At 39.9% G+C, this 23,025-nt stretch overlaps 1 long non-coding RNA gene across 10 annotated transcripts in view; it reads left to right on the top strand.

Moving 5' to 3' along the window:
- Positions 1-21,801, top strand: part of LOC107520735 — a 369,941-nt gene extending 348,140 nt beyond the window's left edge. For 8 of the 10 annotated variants that reach the window (XR_004952773.1, XR_004952772.1, XR_004952774.1 and 5 more), the window contains 7 exons: positions 683-1,830; positions 7,440-7,545; positions 10,170-10,291; positions 10,620-11,018; positions 13,869-13,999; positions 18,987-19,089; positions 20,915-21,801. This is a non-coding gene — a long non-coding RNA (uncharacterized LOC107520735). The remainder of the gene's footprint in view (positions 1-682; positions 1,831-7,439; positions 7,546-10,169; positions 10,292-10,619; positions 11,019-13,868; positions 14,000-18,986; positions 19,090-20,914) is intronic. The other 2 variants (XR_001599385.2, XR_004952770.1) reach the window with 2 other exon arrangements.
- Positions 21,802-23,025: the final 1,224 nt, after the last annotated feature.

Raw genomic sequence — 23,025 nt, 5'->3', positions numbered from 1 at the left:
GCAACGTGTGCGGCGCCCCTCTGGGTGGGTGCGTAGGGAGCATTCAGCCCTCCAGAGGGGTGCTTGCTCTGAGGACACGCGGTTCCCCTGACGCCATTCCCTACGTGGGACCAGCTCAGGGGACTCTAAATGAATTCCCATAGACAAGTTTAGGAACCAAAGGTCCCAAAGCTTCTAATATGAACGTAAAGAAAGGTTGAGTTGGGGTGGGTGAGAGAGATTGGTGTCAAATTCTTTGCCGGCCAACTCACTCAGAACCTTCAGGGTCCATACCCATTGGGCAAGTTTCTTCTCTGTTTCATCTAATAATATTTCTACTCGGAATAAAGGAGAAGGGGCTATGATCAAAAATAGGAACCAACTCGGGGCCATGGATGACCAGGTAAATATAAATATTTTGACTCTTCTGTATTTATGGGTGATGCAGTGTACAGCCTTGACTCATTTTTTAAGCTAGGGAAGGCAAAATAGCCCCCTGGATTCTGTAATCCAGCTTAAGTGCCCCTCACTTCTTAACTTACTTTCTGTCCTCATAGCAAGTAACTTGCACAGGTATGTAGTTTTCTGAATTTTCTAACTTGTCAACCCATAAGCTTTTCTGTAACCTTATTTTCATGCTCTTAAACCAAGAATGTCTTTGATCTTGACACTCATTTGCCTCCTTTCTCCCATGTTATCTTAGGGTGTTTGTGCAAGCCAGAAAAAAACACATACTCATGGAGGCCTGTGCTTAGAATGGAAAGTTTGGAAAATGTCTTTTCTATACCCAGAACTCGGATAAAAAATCCAAAAACTTCAAGGATGAGAGGAGAAACAGAGCATTTCTGGACTCTAAGTTCATTTTCTTTCTTGGAACTCAATCCAGGTAAATTTCATATTTTGTTTCTTCTCTGGAGAAGGAGGAGTAAAAGGGATTTCGACTTTCTACTTGTTGGCAACTACCAGTTACTCTTTCCTTGTCTCCCTTGAGATTTATGCATGCTTTCTCTGCCGCTTTTTGTTTTTGTCATTAAGGGTTGGAACTCCAAACAATGGTGTATTAATTTGCAATTTCTACTTAACAAATTACTCCAATCTTAACAGCTTAAAACAATACACATTTATTATCCCGGTTTCTGTGGGTCAGGAGTCTGTATACAGCTTCACTGGGTCCTTGGCAGAAGATCTCACAAGGCCAAAGTCAAGGTGTTAACTGGAGTTATGAGCTCATCTGAAGCTTGAGGTCCTCTTTCAAGATGGACAAACTTCATTTTCTCTCAGCCACAGGATGGAGGCTTTTGCTTCCTAGAGACCCCTACTGTTCCTTGCCATGTGATTCAGCAACAGGGCAGTTAGCTGCCTCAAGGCTGCTCTCTTGTCTCTCTGTATCCTCTTTTAAAGAGGTTACCTAATTAGGTCAGGTTACTCAGGATAATCTACCTTTGAATAAATCAGATTCAAAAAATGAGTGACCTTAATTACATCTGTAACATCCCTTTGGCTATAAAACATGATCATGGGAATGATATCCCATAAAGTTCAGATGTCCTGCTGACTCTAAAGGGGAAAGATTATTCAGGGCATGTGCATGGGGCTTATCTTCAAGACTGTCTTAGGATCCTGCCTTCCCCTAAGGAACTTGGAAGTATGAGCTGACGTTTGGGATGGAGAAAGACGCGGTGGGTGTGTTGATGGGAACCTTAGCTTTGGAGGAGAACAACTCATATATAAAGCATCACTTCTAAAGACTTGAAAACCAACAGGTTAACACAGATGAAGATGTATTTCTTCTGAGAGAAGAAAGGATCAGTCTTTCTCAGCCTGAAGACCTACAAATCCAGCCTGCAGCAGGTGAGGGGATACTAATGCAGGGGGAGACAGGAGGGAGGGCACTGGCATGGATGCTCATAGATTTTAGATTTTTTTGTTGTTGTATAAATCCTGGGGCCACACATGGGCTGGAAACAGTAGGTGACTGAAAGGAACATGGCTCAGGAGCATTTGGTCAGGGTCTCCATATTTAATCATTCTTTGTGCAGTGCCCCACTCTAAAGAGTGCCATTCAGGTACACTAAAATATGATTGGCACTTTTTCGAGTGTGGTAATTCACAACATTTTCAACTACATGTGGTAGTCCTAGTGAGACAGGTGGCGTGGTTTTCTGGGCACAGCTGTGCTCACTTTGGCCAAATCACCATCCTTTCTGAAGTCTCTTAAATGTCTCTGGAAAGACCATACCTAAGATCTCAGGGCTCTTGGGAACACTTCCCATCCAGGTTCTTTAAGGATTTACACACCTCTGTCCAAAATGGGCCCGAGTCCCTAGGAACAAGATCTAGATTCAGTCCATCACGCTCCCTCTCTCACTCTTTCCCCTCTTGTACCCTAATGCCACTTTTGTTCTTAGGAGTCTGGTAGCTCTTCCTTTGTTAATATCCTCTCTGATACCACGATATCGGCAGCAATTCAAATGATGACCAGAACTTTCCATTCAGTTAGTCTGTTTGTACACTTTCTTTTAACTAACTCTTGTATTCTGTGTAAAATATAAACTCTCGTTGAGGTGATGAGAGGTTTCGCTTCTCAGACCTTTGGAACTAAAAGGAGAGACTAGAAGAGAGACATCACAGTCCTGGGGACCATCTCAGCACTGCCACAGTTCGTGGGAAGCACTACGTGTATTGCACATTTCTCTGTTAGGAAATTGGGAAATTGGTATATATCCTGATGTCACCAGGCTTTGACTCTCTCAGGGATCACTGTCCCTTTACTGCCTGATTTCTGGTAAGCTCTGTATTATGTCAGTTCTTTTTCATTGTTTTGGTCAGGAGGATAAATTAGTTCCCTACAGCAGTGGCCCACAACCTTTTTGGCACCAGGGACCGGTGCTTCTATGAGAATCTAATGCCCAGTGATCTGAGGTGCAGCTGAGGCGGTGATGCTAGTGCTGGGGAGTGGCTACAAATACAGATGAAGCTTTGCTCACCCACCTGCCACTTACCTCCTGCTGTGCGGCCCAGTTCCTAACAGGCTATGAACTAGTACTAGTCCATAGCTTGGGGATTGGGGACCTCTGACCTAACTTCTGGTGGTTTGGTTTGTATCCTTCTAGGCCTTTTTCTATGCATATATACACATGTTTGGTTGGTAGCTTGGGCCCAGGGAATGTAGTGCAGTAGCGGCACACTCTGGGGATGGCAGGGCAAAGGGGTGGGGCCAGGGTGTAGTGGAGTGGGGTACAGGACTCCACAGCGCCACCTGGTATTGGTGGTTCAAGCAGCAAATTAGGATGCCGAGAGCAGGGTACAGAGTGGTCAAAGCCTGTGACTTTGGCCCCCCTGGCAGGGTACAAAGCAGCAGCAGCTCTGGCAGCCCACTGTGGTGGTCCGATTTTGGAGAGTGGGAACAGCAGCACATGGGGAACCTGGGGACAGATCTCACGACAGCAACAGCTCCAGCCCCAGGTGGACAAAGAGACAGGGGCTCTGAGATGCTCGGACCACTGGGATCAGTGTCGGTGAAGACTAGCAGGTAGGGGGTTCCTTAGTAGCGAAGGCAGTGTGGCTTGCTGGGCCTCTCCTGGTCTCAGTTTCCCATGGGGGTGAAATTCTCCAGGGGACCCCTCCTGGTGAGAGCTGCTTTGGACTACAGGATGGGATGAGATGACACAGGTAAAGTGCTTCCTGCACATTTCCATGCTTGGTGTTTGCGTGCCGCTTTCGGGTTTCTGCTGCTGCTTCATTGCAGTCCAGAGCTTCCTCTGAGTTATTTTCACTGGTGTGTAGCTGTTCGTTGTTTTCGTTGCTTTTGTGGGGAGACGAGTGTTGGGACCTTCCAGCCCACCATCTTGTTGATGTCACCCATCTGCTCTTCGGTTTTTAACAGTCCCCCAGGGGAGCACAACACTGGCCACACAATGTCAAAAATGGTAGAGCTGGAGTATCCTACTCATTGCAGCCATACATAAGACTGGGGGGTGGGGAGGAATGTGTGTTTTTTTGCGATCTGCTTTAGGGCACCAAGCAGGGAATTTTGTCCTCTTTGGAGAATCAAGGGATGAACATACATCATGGAAAAGATAGGATTGGAAAACTCCAGTAATTGGGTTCATTTCATTTTTGTCCTTGTCTTTAACCAGCACGTGGATATGGCTGATTATGGTGTCGTTTTGCGGTGGGGTCTACTTGGTGGGAAGAATTAGGGAAGTTATTATAAGTTTGCATTTTTTTTATTAATGGATCATCTACTTTATTGAGATTTCTAGATGGTGCCAAGAATACAAAAGGGATGAAAGATCATCTTTCATCTCTAAAGGACTTTACAATTGCAGAGGATACAACATCAGTTAGAGTTGTAAATGGAATTTGTTTCTACATGGAAAAGGCCATTATTTAAATAATGTGTGATTTAATAACTAGCTAACTGGTCTTTGAGGAGTAATATGACTTAAACAGTCCTATAGGTTTGCATTTTTACCATCTTTTTAAAATCTCTCTGTGTTGTGCATAATTTGGGACATCTCATCAATGTGCATTTGCGTGGGTCCTACTATGTGCCACAGCCTGCACACTGGGGATGCTGAGGTGAAAAGCACAGAGTCCCTCCCTTCCCAATGCTAACAGGCTAGTGACATCTTATATCTCCCATTGCATGAGGTACATAGACTTTTATCAACTCTCAGATTTTATCACCACATCATTTCTGTCTTCGTTTATGTCATCCACCAAGGAGCCTTTATTATGGGGATTCCACTATCACAGATGAGACTGCATGGAAGCCCCCAGGCTTACTTATGGACTAGATGTCCTCGAGAGTTAAGCTGTTGGCACACTGCCTCCCCAGGTCAGCAGATCTCCTGCATGGTTCAGTGTTCTCCTCTGGGTGTGGGTAATCAAGAAAATAGAACACAGACTCTAATAGAAAATGGTAAGACGAAGAGTAGGTTAGGATAGAAGATAAGAACAGGAGGATTTGTGGAATTTGGGAAACTAAGAACGGTCCTGGAGCCTCGGGAGGTGAGAGCAGCACAAGAGACCTTCCGTGAGAAGCGATGGGGGAGCTGGGAGCGGAGCTGAAGCCGGAGTCCAGCATGGGGAAAGGAAGACCACCCAAACGCATGACTCCAGGGCTCTGTCACTAGCAAGAGCCCTTGGGATGGTCCCTCAGGAATCGGGGCAGGGCAATGATGTGGGCTCCAGGCAGGTGCTTATGTCTCATGAGCGATTCTTTTGCAGAGCCATGCATTGGCCAGGAGTTATTTCATGTAGTGTAATGTCTTCAAGGCCATCTGTGTTACAGCATCTGTCAGAATTTCCTTTCTTTCCAAAGCAGAACAATATTCCATTGTATGTATAGACCATGTTTTGTTGATTCATCTAATGGTGGACATTTGAGTTGCTTCCACCTTTTTGCTATCATGAATAATGCTGCTGTGGGCATGGCTATAGAAATATCTCTGCTAGTCTCTGCCTTAAGTAATTTGGGGTATATACCCAGAAGTGGAATTGCTGGAATATATGGTAATTCTTTTTTTTTTTGAAGAACTGGCATACATTTTTCCATAGACACTCCACCATTCTGTCATCCCACTGCCAATGCACAAAAATATCAGTTTCTCCATATCTTCATCAATACTTGGTATTTAAATTGCATTTTCCTGATGATTAGTGATGTTGAGAATCTTTTCATGTGCTTATTGACTAGGAATTTTTAAAAAATATTTTATTTCAGGTTTGCTTTTTGTATGTGTGTATAGATGTGGATTTAAGACTTAGACTTGAGTCAGTTAAGTCTACAAACAGCACTGGAGATGCCTGAATGCTGAGGGACTCAGGGCATCCAGATTAAATGTCTCTCACCTCTCTTTCCATGGCAAATAATTTAGCTAATTGTGTATTTTACTAAGTCCATCCATCTCCGTCTTACAGACTCTTGTTTAACTCATCTCCCTAGCTCTTAAAATAGAGCTGGTTTGGGGTGTGTGCATTTCTTTCACCTTCTTGCTTCTACCTTCTCTCAGCCTCAGTTTTTAAAGGGGAAAGAAGGACCCCTGGAGGTTTATGCCTCCAAATGAAAAGATTGCGAGAGATCCTCCCAACAATGGGGATTCTAAGAAAAGTTGACAAAATCCAGGGCTGGGAAGGAAAAATCACGCACTCCTAAGAGTATCTTCTCTCTTAACTCCAGGCAGAGTGAATGGTCCATATCCTCTACAGGAATGGTGGAGAAAACGAGATTTCTTCCCTATGAATCTTGGCTACAACTAAATTGTCTCCACTTTTCTCTGGGCTCTTGGAGTTAAGTTATAGAAGTTTGAATGAACAACTGGGAAGGCTGGGGGACAGAGGGGTATGGTGGGTGTGTTGGGGAAAATTTTAGCTTTGGTGGAAAGCAAACTTAACAATTTGAACATCAACAGGAAAATGTTGATGTTGCTATCTCTTATCTGAGGAAGAGAAAAATGGAGGGAAGGCTTGTTATCTCTCAGGCCTCAAAACCAGAACATTAAATATTGCGGCAAGTAAGGAGATACCCAGGATGGGAAAGAGGACAGGGGACCAGTCATTCATGTGCTGGAAAGTCACATGTACTGTATGAAAACTACACATGTGTGTTTGGGCTGGGCCACCGCCTTCGGCTGAGTGCAATGTCTTATTCCAAAGGATGTCATTCTCATCAACTAAAACTTGATCGTCACCTTTTTTAAGTAGAGTAATGCACATCATGTAAGATATGGCTGGCTGTGGATCAGTGTATGTGCTACATACACAGAGCTGCCCTCCCACTGCTGGGCTACCTCAATTGACTCATTAGCACGTGGGTAAAGTCACCCATGGAGGTTCTCCAGGCATTTGATACCCTTGTCCAGAGGAGATGTGCCCGCTCACGTGTAAAAGTCACAGTGAGGGTGTGGCTTTCTCCCTGTGTTGTCAGAATTCCTTCTGTCGGCAGAACCCAAGTACTCTGTATGACCCCCTGTTTTTTCTTGCCAACATTCCTTATAGTTCCAAACTTTTCCCTTTTTCTTTGGGACTTTTCAAATTCCCTTCTGCCTCAGAAGCTTCCTTTAATACCCCATAGCCCTTTTCCTCTCTCAGGATTGAGGACAAGTCAGTCTTCCAGGGGTTGGGGCACACTTTCTTACTGGGAAAAATACAAGCATTTTCTTTTAAAGTATATGTATGTAAGAATATGCATATTTTAAAATCTTTAAATACATACATATATATGTATATGTATCTATGTATCTTCATATATCTATATCAAGTCTTTTTAAATGCTCCATAACCATAAGGGTTAAAAAGATGCCCAGAATATTTAATTTGGTCAGTTCCTCTTATGCTATTTAACATGTTATTTTTTAAATTCTGTGAAAGGATAAAAGGAAGAGAAGGTACTAATCTCAGACCTCTTCAAAACGAGGACATGTCACTTTGTCTTTTCCCTTTCACATTCCTAGGCTTGTTCGTTCTTAACCCAACGTCTTCACAAAACAAAACAAGACTCACGGAGAGAAGAGGGATGACACCACCGGACCCCTGGAGACCATGCGCGGGGCTGGAGCGGTGAGTGGCAAGCACGTGGTCTATGCTGCCACGCTGGGAAATGGGCTGCGGCTCCTTTGTCCTGATGCCCAGATGACGTCCCATAAACCACATGGTATCAGTTCATCGAATGGGCGAGTGGAAGTCTGTGGAATTTTGCTCTCATCTCAGATCACTTCCATGTTGTACCCCACTCCAGATCTTGGGGGAAATTTAGATTATGCCCAAGAGGAAGGGAATCTCTTTTATCTCCTGATATTACTACATTACCACCTATATACAATCAGTGTCTACCGCTCAAGGGTTCCGCTCCCCTCTCATGAGCTCTATGGATTTCCCTGCGTAGAAAGTCTCACATCCCCAGGTTCATGCCAGGCAGTGACAGTGGTGCCACTGCACATTGTCCTCAGAATTGAATGTGTGCCTGTTTTTTGAAAAGGTGTGAGAGCTCATATGTGAGTATGTGTGTGTGTTGATGTTCATGCATTAGTTGAACTGTTCACATACATATTGTATATTAATTTGGTTTGAGCTTTCAGATCGGTTTTGGTTAGTAATATTTATTTGGACTTTGGTACCTGGTTTTATTATTTGTTTCTTTGCTTTTTGTGATCATTTTGCTTATAATTGTGCATTCATTTGCAGACTCTGTGTGTATTTGTTTTTAGAATCTGGCCTTTGCTGTTTTAATTAGTTTTTTGTTGTTGTTGTTGTTTATTTGTTTCTATTTCTGTACATGGCGTCCTGGCTTGTTATTGTTTGCTTGTATGCATGAGGGATTTTTTTAGTTGGAATTTTGTCTTAATTAGTGAATATTCATCTTGTTTTTGGGTTTGGGAGTGTCTTTTTAATTATTTGTTTTTGGTTCAAATCTGGGTTTCTTTGCCTGTTTCTGATTTAGTTTTAATTTATGTGTTTTGTTTGATCCGTTCTGAGAGGTGCTTTGGAGTTTTAGTTGTGTTTGCACATGTGTGCATGTGTATTTATGTGTGCATTTTTCTTGTGTCTTGTGATTTTTTTAATTTGTATGATTATTGTTGGGTGGGTTTTGTTTTTTTTCCCTTTAATATTTGTGTGGGGCTCTTTACATTTTGTGGGTATCTATGTGTGTTTATTGTTTGGGGGTTTGATTCACACAAGTTGTAGGAATTTGTTTGGGTTTTATGTGTTTTACTTCAGTGTCTGTGTATGCTTATATGGTTTGATATTTGCAATATATTTTCTTATCGATATATTCATGTATTCTTTTTGTTTGGACTTTGTTGTAACTTTATTTTTTTAAATCCTATTTATTGAGCTTGGCTTACATGGAGGATTATTGGTAGGGATGTTTTTTAAAAACTTAATTGGTTTTGTTTTATTGGTTTATTTGTACCTTGTTTTTCTGACTTTTTTTTAATTGTTTATAAAAGTTTTGGTACACTGAAGTATAAATTGTTCTGTTAGGAATGGATTATTTGTATTTGTTAATTTTTTTAGCTTACATAATTTTTTATTCATGTGTATGAGTTTATTATTAGAAGGTTTTTGTATTAAGGAATGACTTTATTTCGGGGAATAACTTTATTTTTGGCTATTCTATACATTTCCATTTACAAAACATTATTAAGGTATAATTTGAAATCTACAAGTTATTATATTCTGGCTTATTTATACAGCCATGAAATCATTACTACAATCAAAATACAGAATATCATCCATCATCTCCAAAAGATTCCTCCTTCCCCTTGATTTCTCATTCTTTCCTCTTCACTTACCACTGCATGCCCAGGCCACCACCGATCTGCTTTGAGTCATTAGAAATTATATTTGACTTTTTAGATTTTTATCAAAATGGAATCATGGAGTATATACTATTTTTGTCTAGTTTATTTCCCTCAGCATGATTATTCTTGAAATCCATCCATATTGCTATATGAATCAATAGTTCATTTATTTTTATGGCTGATTAGTATTCCATTGTGTCGATATCCCACAGGTTTGTTGTTTTTTTTTTAATGCTGTCACCTGTTGATGGGCATTTGTCTCCAGTTTGGAGTGATTTCGCTTTGACTGTGAGAAATAAAATAGCTATGAGCCTTGGTGTAAAATATCTGTATGAAAATGTGCTTTAACTCTCTTTAGAAGGCTGGGTCATATAACATAGTAGGCCTATGTCTTTCTTTTTAAAGAAATTAACAAACTGCTTTCTGAAGTGGTTGTACCGTTTCACATTTCACCTGCCAGTTTATGATAGTTTCCGTTGTTCCACCTCTTTGGAGGTGCTTTTAATTACTTATCATTCTAATTTTAGCCATTCGAATGGCTGTGTCATGGTACTTCACTGTGGTTTTATTTTGAATTTCCCTGTTTACTAAATGCTTTAGAGCATCTTTTCATGTGTTTAATCTCCATCCCTTTATCTGTTTAGGTGAAGCACCTAATCAAATCTTGTCCATTTTTAATTGTTTGATTTCTTATTAATGAATATTGAGAGTTCTTTATAAATTCTGAATATAAGTCCTTTATCAGATATGTGATTTGCAGATATTTTCTGCCATTCTGTCCCAGGAAGATTTTCTTTTCATTCTCTTTTAATATATCTTCCAAAGAGCAGAAGAACTTAATTTGGATGAGACCCAATTTTTCAATTTGTTCTTTTATAGATTGTGCTTTTGATGTCACATCTAAGAAATCTTTACCTAAAGAAAATCTGCAAAATTGAAGAGAAACTTCCCCAGAATGTGACTGTGCTGCTCCTGATCTCACACTTCCAGCCTCCAGAACTGTGAGCAATAAATTTATGTTGTTTACAAGCCACCCAGTCGGTCTCTGGTACTTTGTTATAGCAGCCAAATGGGATAAGACAGAAGGGATGAGAAAGAAGTCTGCCACCTCTGCCTTCAGGTGTCCGGTGAGAGGGTCAGGGCTGGGATGAGGGTAGAGAAGTTGGGTAGAGTAGGGATGGTGGATGAAGGCAGACATGGGTACATCTGATATTCTGTACTCCTGTTACCCATTCCCATTCCCATTGTATTTGTGACAGCTGCTTTTGACTAGATAGTCATGAATATCCTATCACTTACCACCTCTTTTCTCTCTAAAACATTCTCCAGGGATGCACACGACAGGGAGATCAAATTAGCTGCTTCATCATCAAAACTATTCCAGTAGTTGTCTTGGGCTTCAAACCAAGATTCTCAAAATATTTGCCTCAAAATCATTGCAAGTCCAAATCTCATCAGTAAAATGGGAGACTTCAAGTTCAGACGAGGTGGTGTAAACCAAGCCCTGCACATCTCAGCTAAGTCCACCTCTCATGCTGGAAATAACACAAGAGGCAACTAAAGGAAAACTCAAAAAGGTGGAAAGACGAAGGTGAACTGGTTAGGAGCTTCAGGCTTGGAGAGAAATAGTAGACCTGCCTGTTACCCTATGGCTCCCTGCCCAACAGAAGATATCAACTCAAGCGTGGGGTTCCCCAATCTCCCACCTAGCAACACAAAGCAAGCTAGGTAAGACTCCTCATCCCTCTCCTTTTCTCATGGAAATGAAATCACTGCCCCATCAGAACTGCAATGTCCTCATGTGGTTTGTCTTATTTATTCTGAGATTTTTATTATTAATGATGGGTAACGAAGTAGAAAGGCCAAGGACCTGGGGATGTTTGGATCTATTTACTTCACCCCAGACTTCCTTTTTCTATGAAAAGTATTGCAGCTAGGTATGGATTTGCCCAAATCCTCTCACTTCCCTGTCTCCAAGAACTTCAGATTCTGACTGCTCATCTCTCAATGTCACATTTGTTATGGGAAATTCTTTACCCTGAACTTCATTCTGAGTTTATTCAGTTAAATATTGTCACAAGAGTTGAAAACACCTAGAGAGATAGAATGAAAATGTGGGGAAAATGCTCTCAGCAAATAAGTCTCACAGAAAGTCCCAGAAAGTCTATTTTGTAAACCATTTCTGCTTGTTTATATGGTATGTTTTTTTTTTCCTGTACCTCAAGAGGAAGTAGGCTTTCTGACCCCATGGTCCTGGCACCTAAAACCCCACTTCCTGTCAAGGAGGTTCTCAATATTATTCATTGGCTCTGCTATGGATTGGAGTTTAGCTAAATAACACTGAAAGACTCATCAGGAAATTTGCAGCGCAAGAGCCTGAAATGCTGAGGTGCCGTTTGACTTTTCTTAGAGGTTAACTTTGGCGGTGGCAAAACAATTTTTTTAAATATTTAGGTATATTATTTTCGAGTGCACAATTTAATGTATATATTGCAAAATGACTACCACAGTAGGTCTACTGAATATCTATCACACATAGTTACAAAATATTTTTTTCTTATGATGAGAACTTATAAAACCCACTGTCTTAGCAGCTTGCAAATATGCAACACGGCATTGTTAAGTGTAGTCACCACGCTGTACATTACATCCCTAGGACTTATTTATTTTATAATTTGGAATTTGTACCTTTTGACCACCTTTACCCGTTTCACCCACACCCTACCCCTCACCACTGAGAACCAAACAATCTCTGTATCTATGAATTTGGCTTTTATGTTTGTTTGTTTGTTTGTTCATTCTAAATTCCACCTATAAGCGACATCATACAGTATTTATCTTTCTCTGACTTAATTCTCTTAGCATCATGTCCTCAAGGTCCATCCATGTTGTCACAAATTTCAAGATTTCCTTCTTTTTATGGCTGTTATTTTCTGCTGTATATATACATGGCATTTTCTATATCCATTGATGAACACCTAGGTTGTTTCTGTGTCTTGGCTTTTGTAAATAACGCTGTAATGAACAAGGGGGTGCAGATATCTTTTTGCGTTAGTGTTTTCATTGCCTGTGGATGAGTACCCAGAAGTGAGAGTGCTGGATCATATGATATATTTATTTTTAATTCTATGAGGAAACTCTATACTGTTTTCTATAGTGGCTGCACCACTTTACATTCCCACAAGCAGTGCACAACACCGCTTTTCTTCACATTCTTGACACACTTATCTAATGTCTTTTGGAGGGCAGCCATCGTGACAGGTGTGAGGTGATGTCTCATTGTGATTTTGATTTGCATTTCCCTGATAATTAGTGATATCGAACACCTTTTCATGTGCCTATTGGCTGTTTGTATATTTTCTTTGGAAAAATATCTATTCAGGCCCTATGCCCATTTTTTAATTGGATTATTTGCTTTTTTTTTGCTATTGAGTTGTTCGAGTTCCTTATATGTTTGTGATATTAATCTCTTATTATATGTGGTTTGCAAATATTTTCTTCCATTCTAAAGGTTGCCTTTTCAATTTATTGTTTCCTATGTTGTGTAGAAGCTTTTTAGTTTGATGTCATCCCACTTGTTTGTTTTAACTTTGGTTGCCTATGCTTCCAATATCTTATCCAAAAAATTACTGCCAAGACCAATGTCAAGGAGCTTTGACCTATGTTTTCTTCTAGGAGTCTTATGGTTTCAAGTCTTACATTTGTAAGTTTTTAATCCATTTTGAGTTAATTTTTGTGAGCGTTGTAAGGTATAGGTCCAGTTTCATTCTTCTGCATGTGAATATCCAGTTTTCCCAGCACCATTTATTGAAGTGTGTGTTCTTGGCACCGTCGTCAAAGATGAGTTGACTATATATGCGTGGGTTTATTTCTGGGCTCTCTATTCTGTTCCTTTGGTGTATGTGACTGTTTTTATGCCAATTCTCTTGCGCATTTGAGGTGTCACTCTTAACCCACAGCTGTCACAGGAGAGGGTGAGCGGGCACCAAGCCCTAGAATGCAGCATCTATCTCTAATATGGGCCAGGCTGCAGCAGGGTCTCCTTTGCAGTTTGTCCTAAGGTTTTGTGTGTATTGAGGAGTGAAGTCATTTTTAGTGTATATGTTTTGGAGGTTTTTATTTGTATGTGTGACAGTATACGTTATGTTTTTTGTTGCTGTTTATTTTTTGTAGAATTCTTGTTTTTATCTTTTCATTGAAATTTGGTTTATGCATTGTTATCATTTCTTTGCTCGTTGTTTTTTTGGGGGTTTGTTTCCTGTGAAGGTTTGTATATTTGAATTTGTTGTATTTTGTGCATCCTTTTTACTGCTCTGTTGCCTGATGTTTTTTAATGTGTGTTACTTCATTAGTATTTTAATTTTTTATTGTTTGCACTGTACTGTTTTGCATGGATTATCTTTTGGTTTATTTCATTATCTGCATTTTTATTTGCATGTGTTATATGTGTTTGTATGTGTTACCTGTGTTTGTGCGTACTGCTTGCATGTTACATAGGTTTGCATGTGCTGCATGTATTGCTTTTTGTGCATGTTGACTTCATAGTACATAATGTTGCCCCCTCGTCTGTTGCTGCAGACCTCCATCTCTGACAAGAGGATGCCGAACCAAAGCCTACATAGTGGCATAAGGAAGAATCAAGGTGTGAAGCAGGTGATGATTCTGTCCAGCACTATTCCAGCTGAGCTCTAGCAGGTCTGCAATATTAGGTATGATGAGTGAGTTATGTGTTCCTTTCTGCTTAACAACTGACTTTGGGAAAATAGAAAATAGTTTTTCATGCTCTAACTATGTCATATTGAAAACAAGCAGAATAATGTAGGCAGATATTCGAAGTCCAGGAGGAAGGGGGAAGAGGAAAGGAAGAAGGTTTATTTCTCTCAGTCCTCAAATCTGTGCCATTAAATGCACAGCAGTTAAGGGGTATGCACTCGGGTAAAGGAAGAAGAGAGATGGGAGCACAGCACTTGCTTTCCAGGTCTTTGGGGCATATTCCGCTGATCCCTCATTGACTGAGTGTTGGGGTGTCGACTGAACCGGCATAGTGAGGGGGAGGGTTCTTGGGGGTCGAGCAGGATTCCCACCTTCAACTCAGCTCTGTGCAGTGCTCCACTTTAGGATGTGCCATTCATGTGACTAAAATTATGATTGGCACCTCTTAGAGTGAAGTAATGCACAACAAGTACGACATCGCTTCTGGCCCTTAGATCGGACATATAGCTACCTGCCCACAGCTGTCACTTTTTGACTCTTGGAACCAGCCACCTAGTGCTGGTTCAACTCAGGACACTTTAAAGAGCTTTCTAAAACCTAGGCAGGGAGCATCCTAGGAAGAGCCTCAGCTGTAGGTTGTGCAGGGTTTCACATCACTTTGTTAAGGTCAGGGTTGCCACCTTCGGCTGTACTGTGTTCAGTTCCCTACTCAGGAAGGCATCATTCACATAATGTAGATTAATATATGAATGGCACCTTTCTGAGTAGTGTACTGGGCACTCTGGACGACATTCGCTGTGGCATCGGTGATGGCGGGTGGAGCTTTAGCCACAATGCTGTAGTCCCTTGAGCCCTAGTACTTGCCCTTCAGTGATGGGCCACCTCCCAGTATTCTCTGAAGCACCCATTCAGAGACCTAGGGCTCCTGGAAAAAGTCTCCCATCTAGGTTCTTCAGGTATTTATAGCTTTGTCCACAAAATAACTGACCACACTGGGAACAATATTTTGGGTAGGAACATGTGCCTCCTTCTCTGTGCATCTTAGTCTTTCCTCTTTGCATAATCCAGATACACTTCCTGCCTTCAAAACTCCTGAAAAGGTTATATTTTAGAATTTACCTTACAGTATTCAAGCCTTCTTTTTGACAAGCCAAAGACCCTCCCGCCCTGCCCTACTGAACCCCAAACTCCTTTATGGAATGATTCTGCCTCCCTCCTCAAGTTTTAGATGTTCCCCAATTTCTTTGAATGTTTCTTTGCAGCCTCAATGATATCATCATATCAGTTGAAATATATAGACACACACACACACACCACTATCTATTGAGATCGACATTGATCGATTATAAAGAATTGCCTCACGTTATTAGAAAGACTATTAAGTCCCAAGATGTTAAGTCCTAAGATCTACAGAGTGAGCCAGCAAGCTGGAGACACAGAAGAACCAATGGTGTGTGTGCATTCTGAAAGCCAGCAAGCTGGAGACCCAGGGAGATTCAATGTTTCAGTTCAAGTCCAAAGGCAGGAAAAAAATTCGTGTCTTAGCTTGAAGGCAGTCAGGCAGGATTTTCTCTTCCTCAGTGAAGGGTGACCATTTGGATTCTTTTCAGGCCTTCAACTGATTTGATGAGGCCCACCATCATTAGTGAGCATAATCTACTTCACTCGGGTGACCAAGTTTAAATGTTAATTTTATCCAAAAACACACAGAAACGCCCAGATATTTGGTCAAATACCTGAACACACTGTGACTCAGTCAAGTTGTTACATAAATCTTACCATCACAAGTGTACCCCTTGTCTACCTGGAACCCACCTCCTTAAAGCCTACTTAGTCTCCAAAGGAAGATCATAACACGGCCATAATTCTGCCTAACGTGCTACACCTATTCCACATACAGCTGAATATGCACTGACCCACTCCCCAGAAGAGGAGGCGAAGTCCTTGATGTTTGCTCTTCTTCTCGGTATCCTGTACCTGAAACAATAGGATATAAAGTTTAAAATATGTAATTACTGTTATTTAAAGTCAGTACATCTCACTTTACCTGATAAAGGGGTAATAGAAGGAAGGAAAAAAATGTTTGCCATATAATATATGCAAATATATTCTTAAAAAAACAAAGAGGAAGTACAATTGTACATTTCTGTAACTAGTTACATGGTTGCACTGTTATTTATAACGACCTTCTTCCACTACCCATTCTCTATTCCCTTTGCCTTCAGTGAGCACCTCAGCCGGTCTTGGTTCTTAACTCCCAGAGGCCCTGGGGCATTAGTAGTACTGCCTGGATGGAGGTCGTTGTCATTTTCCATTGAGCTTAGTCACAGGGAGCGGTAAGACCAAGGGATGCCCTGAGGGATCTCTTTTATTCCACACATACTCTTTCTCACCTCAGGACCAGCAGTCTGATTTTCCCTTTGTAGCAAGAGATCAACCACCCTACCAAGCACAGTAACCCCCGTTTCAGACCTTTGGAAAATTAGGAAATATTGAATTGGCTTTTCTTTCTTTGTGTTTTGGGGCATCTCTTTGTGGCATTTTAACCAGGAGTTGTTCCAATCATGCACCCCAGATCCGTGGTGCAGAAGTTCTGCCTCAGGTGCTAAGACAGGCTTTCAGGACTGGCATCTTACTTTCCCCACCCTCCAAATCCAGCTCTGTGGCGCAGAAGTTCTACCCAAAGAGGAGTGATGTAGGACAATGATGAGACTGTCATCTCTGATGTTCTGCTGGAAGCGGGTGACTTTATATAGAGCAGATCACGGGAAAACCCATTCCCAGGGCCATTGTTTAAAACAACAGAGATCTCACTGGTACACAGTCGGAGGAAGCTTGTATCCTAGTGAAACTAGGTGAGACAGGCTTAACAACTGGCAGAAGAGCCAAAAGTTTTACAGAGAAATCCTGTTAAACAGCCAGAGGGTCATGCTATGCTCAGACTCTGCATGCATGAATGAAAATAAAAAGATGGAAAAATATGTGCAATACAAATAGTAACTATAAGAGAGCTGAAGTAGTTGTACTAACATTCGGTGAAATAGATTGAAAGAAAAATTATTTCTAGAGAAAATGAGAAACGGTTTACAATGGTAAATAGTCAATTAATCAGAAATAACCTTTATAAACATAACCAGCAAACAAAAAAATAAAATACTTGGGAAAAATGTAACCAAAAGTGTGATATTTGTACAATGAGAACTATAGAGACTTATTGGCAGAAATTACATACCTAAATAAATTTAAAGGTGTTTATTTAAAAAGTTCTAAACTTGTTAAATTAAAAGACAGACTGTGTTCATGGATTGGAAGACAATATTGCTAAGATAATTCACTAGGTTGATATACTGATTATAAATATATAGGTAATCAACATCAGAGTATATAAGTATATAAAGTAAATATTAGAACCAAAGGAAGAAATAGACAATCCAGTAATAACAGGGGACTTTAATATCCTTTCAAGAATAGATGGGGTACCCAGACAGAAAATCAATATTGGAATAGTGGACTTGAACAACACTATAAATCAACTGGATCTAACAGACATATAAAGAACATTCCAACCAACAGGAGCAAAATACATATTCTTCTAAAGTGTACATGGAAAATTCTCTAGTATAGGTCATATGTTAGGTCACAAAACAGCAGATTTAAGAAGATCGAAATGAGATGCAGTGCATGGCCTGGCATCTGTGGGGAACACAGGGTCAGCAGAGCACTTACTTTGTGACACTTATCTTGCCCAGGCACGCGGCCTCTGCTGGAGCCTGCAGGCCCCTGTAGCTGGTGGCACCCCAGATGACCCTGCACACCATTTGCTGCCCCTGTCCCACCATCCCTCTCTTCTCTTGTCCCTGGGGCCACTGTGCATACCCCACAACCTGGCCAGAACTCTCCATACCCTTTAGTCTTAAGAGCAGCGTAACTCCTGACACTGCCTGTCAGCCATTACTTAGATTCAAGAGCAGTAGTGATGAAGTTACATTAGCTGCTCAAGTGTTTGAATCGTATGTTTCAGGATAGAAAAGAAAATTGGTGATCATCAGGCTACCTAGGAGGGCTTTCGCCTGTCTGGAATTTTTATTCATTCTATTCTTGTTTCTTCCACAGCCCTCCAGTGACTTTAAAATAATATTTTATTTAGTTGTTTCAAGGAGAGAGAGTTAGCCTATTACAAACAAATAAATCCAACCCAAAATCTGAAGTGCATGTGTTTGCATTTTAACCCTTAGAATTGTTGATATTTTAATTTTGGTAAAAGCAACAAATTTGACCTACCCATATGTATCAGGTTTTTCCTTGATTTCCTTTACATGAAATCTGAGCTTGCTAGCAAAACCTTTAAGTCAGAAATAATCTCAGGTCATAGAAGTCGTTTATCTTGAAAAAGAGGTTAGTATGAAGTATTTTGTAGTAAAGGAAATTGTAGGGTGGGAATTACAGAAAGTAGTGTCATAAAAAAGTGAAACATCAGGGATTCTTGGTGAGTTGAAAATAACAACCAATAATAAGGTTATTCATACCAATAGGATGAATCCTAGTTTAAGAGGTATATAATTTTCTTTATTTTTTATTAACATGATTTTCCAATTACATTTGCATTCTTTGTATATTATAGAAAGATCCATTACTGAAAATGGGCTGGGGATTTAAATGAAGGAAAAAGTTGAAGCATAAAAGCCAGGATATTTCTGTTTCTTACTTTAAATTCTATATTCAAGGAAATGTAGCCTTGATGATTATAATATAAATAAAATATACAATTTATTGGTTACTTGCCATACACCAGATGCTCTCCTCAGTGTATCAGCTTACTTATTGCAACAACTACTGTTATCTGTTTCATAGATGAGGAAACTGAGGCAGAGAGGTTCCAGAGTTTGCCTAAGGTCATACACTCATTAAATGACAGTGCTGTCAAGCAGTGAGTGTATATGTTCTTTGATCTTAACTGCATGCTATACTGTCTTTTGGGATGAGGGCCTGCAGGTTAAGAGGGAGATGCAGAACTTGGAGCCTCGAAGAGTGTGTCAGAGAAAGTTTTCAGCTTGAGACTTCAATCAGGGGGAACGCGCACACACAGGTAAGTAAATATATATGTGTATATACATAAAAATATACACACATACATGTGTGGTATGTACGTATATACGTGTATGTATATATGTGTGTGTATATATATGTAACATAAAATGAAATGGGTGAGAAGGTCCACAGTTCGAGGAGAGAGCCTGTGCTGGGCTGCCCGAAGAGAGAATTCTGAGGGACACTGAGGATTTTAGTATTTAATAGTTCTTTGGAAAATATCCGTTGGTCAGTTGAAAAAGTTTTGAGGAATTAATTTGATTATTATCTACCTGCGATCATGTGGGTAATAATGTGTAAAATCCGTCTTTCCTGACTGCGTTTAGGATGCTATATTACATAAGGTCTGCTGCCAGGAGGTTAAATGGGAAAGGCCATCCAAAAATCCTTCAGAAAAAAATCACACAGAAGTAGCTCTAAAGCAGGTAGTTAGTTCATTAGAAAAGGAGGAAGCGGGTGGGCCTAAGAGCCATAACGTTACAACCATGTCACATTGCATTATTCACTCTCCCTTGCCAATGTCCCTAAATTTCACCGATCTTAACTATGTAATTTGAATAAATCATCTCTAATCAAAACTCTTTGGTTTAGAGGAGAGTCTTTTCATTGCTTTTGACTTACATCCAGTTGTTCTATTTATGAGAAATTTACTTTATAATGTTTAACATTTGGGGGGCTGTACTTTCATGGTAGGTTCATGATAGGATGTGTGAGGAGATGCAAGTCAGCCACAGTCTTTTTTCTTACATATCCAAGACAGGTACTTTCTCAGTATTATAAATTTGGATCTTAGGTAAGTGTCCAGCTGTTATTAGGAAGAGTGGATCATAATTGTGCCAAATTTGTCCCTTTACACGTTTAAAGACATTTGCAGAATGTCTCTAACACACAGATTTTACATAGTGGAATAAGAGCTGGGACTTGCCTTCAAGGAGCCTGTAGTCAGGTCAGAGAGGAAGAGGCATGTATGTGGAAAAGTATAATAAACAGAGTACAGTTGCCTGTCCCTTGGTAGGGACGGAGGTGAGTACAGTGATATACATGTTGACCAGATGTCAGGACTTGAGCTCTTCAGGTTTCTCATCTCATGCAAAGCTCACCTTTTCACTAGCATTTAGCATCCCAGATGTTCTAGAATTAGATTGTCTGTCACAGTTTGGGGGAGGTCCCTTCTCCCTGGCGTATCCGGGTAAAAGGCTGATGTTCAGCACTGCAAAAAGCTGCCGTAAATTCTGAGTTGAGGATTTCATGCCTGTTTCTTAAGGTTTTAATTTTACACGGTGTCACAGTAGTGCTTTGCCACAGAAGGCACATTAGTCACAGCTCGGCAGTGAACACAAAGACATGTCAGTGCTTCCCCCAAGCCCACTTTGTACTTAAATTTCTGGAAGCTTCGTGTAGTTCACAGACAATACCTATTCTCAGTGCACAAACAGTTGGACCGGGTAAAGAACCTATTTTGTTCTCGGCAATAAATTTTATGTTATTCAAGTCTCCTGCTGTGGAATCACTCATATTCTGTCCTTACACAGAAACCTTTCCATCTGAACGCCAAATCCCTTTACCCTCCCTCTCATTATTCCACCTTCTTTCTCAGACTCTAGAACTTTGCCAGTGCTTAGAAACTCCTCTCTGATGTCACTATATAGAGATGAAGATGGTACCCAGAACTTCTCATCTGGTTACTCTCCTTATATTTTTAATATTAACTTTTGAAAATATTATGTGTGAAGGGATGAAATGACAAAAGAATCATTTGAATGTGAATAAATACTGTATTAGCTTCCCCCACTAATTTTTCTTGGATTATTCTTTCTTAATAGAGGACTAAGTGAGACAGAAACAGGCGAGAGAAAGGATATCAAGAGCCACAGCAGGTCCTGAAGGTAAATTGTCAATGTTACATCGTTCTGTTGGGAAATGGGGTAGAAACTGGTATCACCTCTGATATAAGCTCATTTAAATCATGTGGGGTTGAGTTGACCTTTCTCTTTGTGAATTTTTGTGTCCAAATCTCAGTCATATCAGCTTACCTCACTCTAAGCTATGGGAGAAAATTTAGGTTGTAATATAAATTGTTCTTTGTCATCTCACATTATAAGAAGAGTACCTCACGTGACCAGTGGTACTGTTATGTGTTCCTTTCTGAACTCTCATCATGTCCCGTATGCTAGTCTGGTACAGTGACTAATCTGAATTAATCCTCACATTTTTACGTTTAGATAGTAGTAGTGAGAGTAATATGTATGTACGTCTGGTTTGGGGTTGTAATTATATGTGGGTGTGCTTCTTGTGTGGATATTTTCATTGGATTGATTTTGATACCAAGTTTATGAGTTTATTCTTTATATTTCTATTATTTATTATGTTTAAGTTTGGTTTTAATATGCTGTTGGATTTGGTTTGCTGGTATTTTGTTGAATATTAGATTAGAACTCTTGAGAGTGAGATTTTATATTGACTTTTATTTACTCTTTTATTTTGGGGGGGTGTCCCTACTCATATCAGGGTCCCAAAAGGCAGAAAGAAATTGGTTTTTTAAAAGATATATGTATATATGTATGTATATATGTATACACACACACACACACACAACTTGCTCCCAAGGCTATCCCTCTCTTAAACCACGTCATTTTGTTGCCTTGGTAACTGCTATTATTCTTTTGTGTTCAGAATAAGTTGTATAACTCTTGTCTAGCTTTCCTTCATCAGCATCATGATTTTGAGATTAATCCAAGTTGTTCTGTGTATCAATAATTCAAACATTTTAATGGCTAAGTGGTTTTCCAATATATATTGATCATGTTCATCTACTTACCTGTTGATAGACATTTGGGTCGTTTCAAGTTTTCAGCTATTATAAATAATGCTGCAGTGAACACCGATGTACAGTTGTTTTGTGCAAACATTTGTTTTAGAATAGCAAGATCCTACGGGAGATTTGTATTTAACTTTTTCAGAATCTGCTAATCAACTTTCTAAAGTGCTTTTACTGTTTTACATCTCCACCGTTCCAGTTCCTTTGTGTTCTTAACAACATTTATATATTCAGTCTTTTTTTTTTCACTTTAGCCATCCTAGTAGGGGTACAGTACTGTCTCATTGTTGTTTAATTTTGTATTTCTCTAATAACTAATGATGCTGAGCATTGTATGTGCTTACTTGCCATTCGTATATGTTTTCTAGAGAACTTTATTTGTAAGGGTAAAAAACTGGAAACGACCCAAATTTCCTTCAATAGGTGTGGTATATCCATTCATTGGTATCCTACTCAGCAATAAGAATAAAGGGACCACTGATATATACAGCATTTTGCTTGACTCTCAGAGGTATTTTGCTGATTAGAAGAAGTCAATCTCAAAAGGTTGCATACTGCATGATTCCATTTGTATGCTATTCTTAAAAAGATAAACTGATATTAATAAAGAGTAGATTAATCATTCCAAGGCTTAGGAGTGGAAGAGGGTGTAACCACAAAATTATAACAAAAGGCAAGTGTCTAAGATGATGCAACTATTCTTTACCTTAAGAGTTGTGAAGCATACCGAAATCTGTCCATGTTTTAAAATCACAGAACCCATACAAAAACAAAAAATTTCATTTTTACTGCACATTATGTTCTCATCTATATACTCTTACTGTATGCAAATTTTCAATTTTTTTTATTTCTAAAGACTTTATTTTTTAGAGCAATTTTAAATTCACAGCAAAATTAAGAAAATATACAGATTTCTCATATACCTCCTGTCCCAACCCAGGCACAGCCTCCCCATTATCAAGGTCACTCACCAGAGTGCTATATTTGTTATGACTGTTGACCCTACATTGACACATAATTAGCACCTAAAGTCCATAGGTTACTTTAGTACATTTTTTTCTTGTCTTGGGTTTTTTTTTTGTGCGTGTACATTCTCACTCCTATAATTACAATGCA

The sequence above is a fragment of the Rousettus aegyptiacus genome, unplaced genomic scaffold (assembly GCF_014176215.1).
Source record: "Rousettus aegyptiacus isolate mRouAeg1 unplaced genomic scaffold, mRouAeg1.p scaffold_m13_p_9, whole genome shotgun sequence".
In the NCBI taxonomy this organism is placed as follows: Eukaryota; Metazoa; Chordata; class Mammalia; order Chiroptera; family Pteropodidae; genus Rousettus; species Rousettus aegyptiacus.
The sequence above is the reverse complement of the archived record's forward strand: the minus strand, read 5'-3'. Positions and strand labels throughout refer to the sequence as shown.